The 4268-nt window shown below is 49.7% G+C and overlaps 1 pseudogene; it reads left to right on the forward strand.

The window, feature by feature from the left end:
• The first annotated feature begins 456 nt into the window (after positions 1-456).
• LOC124719200 lies at positions 457-574 on the forward strand (annotated as a pseudogene).
• Positions 575-4268: the final 3694 nt, after the last annotated feature.

The raw sequence follows: 4268 nt of genomic DNA on the forward strand, positions 1-4268 counted from the left end.
CCTCAGCAGTTGAGTCCCATAGTGCTCAGAGCCATTTGAACCATTTTAAGCACTATGAGACTTACCATCTGAGGTCATCAGTCTCCTAGACTTAGAACTACTTAAACCTAACTAACCTAAGGACAACAAACACATCCATGCCCGACGCAGGGTTCGAACCTGCGACCGTAGCAGCAGCGCGGTTCCCGACTGAAGCGCCTAGAACCACTCAGCCACAGCGGCTGGCATGTCTTATATATCTGTGATGGTAAAATTTGTTGTTTTTGTATCGGTTGCCTTTGTGCAAGTTTTAATGATTGTTGTCGGATAGGGATATTTCGTTTTTGGGTACATGAGAACTGTGTATTGTCTCTGTAGGAGTTCTGGTGTCGCTGTTTTGTTCTGTAATTGGCTGGAGTCAATTTCGGCGGTTAGTTCAAGCCATCTTTTCTTTAACGGTCGTACTTTTACGTTTTTGGCAACGGCCTTGCCGCAGTGGCTACACCGGTTCCCGTGAGATCACCGAAGTTAAGCGCTGTCGGGCGTGGTCGGCACTTGGATGGGTAACCATCCAGGCCGCCATGAGCTGTTGCCATTTTTCGGGGTGCACTCAGCCTCGTGATGCCAATTGAGGAGCTACTCGACTGAATAGTAGCGGCTTCGGTAAAGAATACCATCCTAACGACCGGGAGAGCGATGTGCTGACCCCACGCCCCTCCTATCCGTGTTGTATTGTCCAACACTTTATTGAACGTAACTTCTTCTACAATACAATAGCTGGTTGTACAATAGATGTAGACGTCCGTCGATCTAGCTGGAGATGTGGTTCCTCTCGGCCGGATGGTACTTTGATCGACAGTGCAATACAACAGCTTCGGTGATATCTTCTCGGAGACTCTGCCATAGCAGTTGCCATTAGCAGTGGACTGCCTTCGACCAGCCGGGCCTATATAGTGAGCTGGAGCCAATAGAAACCCGGCGTAGGCATCCGTGGCCGGATATGTCGCGGCGACCTCTGCAAGGAAAGGTTCCTATTAATCGACTGGAATCTTCGGCGTGTTTACCTGATGTCTTCTCCTGTTTGGCTGTTGGTTTGTTTCCCTCATAGTGTGGCTGTTATGCGGTGCTGCCTGCCATTTAGGGGCACCCGATGGCAGACAGTACAATCTGCATCCTCCCCTGAGGATGACACGGCGGTCGGATGGTCCCGGTAGGCCACTCGTGGCCTGAAGACGGAGTACTTTTACGTTTTGGTAAAGTAATACGTTTCTGGTCCTGGCATTCATCTTTCCCTCAATTTGTAATATTTTTTTCTTTTGTTGCCATTATCTTCTCCGCTGATGTCCTGTTTGCCATCCGTACTGGTGCAGCGTACTTTAGTACGGGGCGATCGAAAGACTTACAGGTGTGAACCACTGAGTGTGTGTTCACGGCGTCCTTCCTGGCTCTCAGCAGGCGGACAAAGTTGGGTCTGGTTCGAGCTACTGCTGTGACGTGTTGTGCTCTTGAGGAAGGCCACCGGGTGCAGTTGCGATGTGCCGCTGCAGCCAGAACGTGTTTCACGGCCCGCGCGCACACACACACACACACACACACACACACACACACACACACACGGGGGGGCGACCGGCCGACCTCCAAACAACCAGTCCCGCCTCGCAGCCCTAATCTTTTTACGCCATGCTCCATCTCGTCTCTTTTTGCAGCCGACCACGACAATAAAGCCGTCGAAAAGATATTTATCGTCTCGAAAGGAACACTTTTCATTATGTGAAGTCGTGCGCGTCTTGTTACACACCCTTTTATTTACGTCGCCCCATTAGCATTCAACAAAGGTCGCTCTCCACTGAGGCCTTCCACTAACGCGACAATTACCCGATAACCACGCACAAAATTACAATTAACGTAACGACGGTTAGTACTCATACTGATGTAAAAGTTGTCACTTCGACCTTACACGTATGCTGTGTCTTGTAAAGTATAGATTGCAGCAATGAGTCGTCCTTTTTAAATTTTATTATGCAGATCTAGATTTCGGCTATAAGCTAGTCATTCTCAATGTTAAGAATACAAGAAGTACGTAGTCAGATGATGTCATAAAAAAGTTACAAGTAATGGCTTAACTTCAAATGGCTCTGACCATTATGGGACTGAGGTCATCAGTCCCCTAGACTTAGAACTACACTCCTGGAAATGGAAAAAAGAACACATTGACACCGGTGTGTCAGACCCACCATACTTGCTCCGGACACTGCGAGAGGGCTGTACAACCAATGATCACACGCACGGCACAGTGGACACACCAGGAACCGCGGTGTTGGCCGTCGAATGGCGCTAGCTGCGCAGCATTTGTGCACCGCCGCCGTCAGTGTCAGCCAGTTTGCCGTGGCATACGGAGCTCCATCGCAGTCTTTAACACTGGTAGCATGCCGCGACAGCGTGGACGTGAACCGTATGTGCAGTTGACTGACTTTGAGCGAGGGCGTATAGTGGGCATGCGGGAGGCCGGGTGGACGTACCGCCGAATTGCTGAACACGTGGGGCGTGAGGTCTCCACAGTACATCGGTGTTGTCGCCAGTGGTCGGCGGAAGGTGCACGTGCCCGTCGACCTGGGACCGGACCGCAGCGACGCACGGATGCACACAGTGCCGTAGGGGACCGCACCGCCACTTCCCAGCAAATTAGGGACACTGTTGCTCCTGGGGTATCGGCGAGGACCATTCGCAACCGTCTCCATGAAGCTGGGCTACGGTCCCGCACACCGTTAGGCCGTCTTCCGCTCACGCCCCAACATCGTGCAGCCCGCCTCCAGTGGTGTCGCGACAGGCGTGAATGGAGGGACGAATGGAGACGTGTCGTCTTCAGCGGTGAGAGTCGCTTCTGCTTTGGTGCCAATGATGGTCGTATGCGTGTTTGGCGCCGTGCAGGTGAGCGCCACAATCAGGACTGCATACGACCGAGGCACACAGGGCCAACACCCGGCATCATGGTGTGGGGAGCGATCTCCTACACTGGCCGTACACCACTGGTGATCGTCGAGGGGACACTGAATAGTGCACGGTACATCCAAACCGTCATCGAACCCATCGTTCTACCATTCCTAGACCGGCAAGGGAACTTGCTGTTCCAACAGGACAATGCACGTCCGCATGTATCCCGTGCCACCCAACGTGCTCTAGAAGGTGTAAGTCAACTACCCTGGCCAGCAAGATCTCCGGATCTGTCCCCCATTGAGCATGTTTGGGACTGGATGAAGCGTCGTCTCACGCGGTCTGCACGTCCAGCACGAACGCTGGTCCAACTGAGGCGCCAGGTGGAAATGGCATGGCAAGCCGTTCCACAGGACTACATCCAGCATCTCTACGATCGTCTCCATGGGAGAATAGCAGCCTGCATTGCTGCGAAAGGTGGATATACACTGTACTAGTGCCGACATCGTGCATGCTCTGTTGCCTGTGTCTATGTGCCTGTGGTTCTGTCAGTGTGATCATGTGATGTATCTGACCCCAGGAATGTGTCAATAAAGTTTCCCCTTCCTGGGACAATGAATTCACGGTGTTCTTATTTCAATTTCCAGGAGTGTACTTAAACCTAACTAACCTAAGGACATCACACACAGCCATGCTTCAGGCGGAATTCGAACCTGCGACCGTAGCGGTCGCGCGGTTCCAGACTGAGGCGCCTAGAACCGCTCGGCCACACCGGCTGGCTGGCTTAACTCATATGGTTTGTATATTACATACCACTAATGTTGTGTTCAATGCATGTATGTCTCTGTTGATCGGGGTTGCTTTGCATTTACAAGGAAAATTGGTTTTAAGGGATAATGAGGTTAGTACCCTCTGTATCTATAGCGGAATAGCCGAATTGCACCAACCATGCATCTGACTGACATTTGGTGCCATCTATGAACTTTTTAGTAAAAAAGATGAACAATATATTTATTATATTTTAATAAATGGAGATATAATATAAAGGTAAGAATACTTCAGCCATATTATGTAAGTTTATACAGAACGTGTCTTCTTGTGTCTCATAAATTTTTAAAAAGTTTTACCCATCTCACGAATTTAGATGTTGTAATAATAATAACGGACTCACAAGGAGTGAATTAAGAAATTTTATTACTTTCCTAGAAATATGAAGTTCGTTGGACTACAATGTAAAGAATTATACACTACTGGCCATTAAAATTGCTACACCACGAAGATGACGTGCTACAGACGAGAAATTTAACCGACAGTAAGAAGATGCTGTGATATGCAAATGATTAGCTTTTCAGAGCATT

The sequence above is a fragment of the Schistocerca piceifrons genome, chromosome 10, assembly GCF_021461385.2.
Source record: "Schistocerca piceifrons isolate TAMUIC-IGC-003096 chromosome 10, iqSchPice1.1, whole genome shotgun sequence".
In the NCBI taxonomy this organism is placed as follows: domain Eukaryota; kingdom Metazoa; phylum Arthropoda; class Insecta; order Orthoptera; family Acrididae; genus Schistocerca; species Schistocerca piceifrons.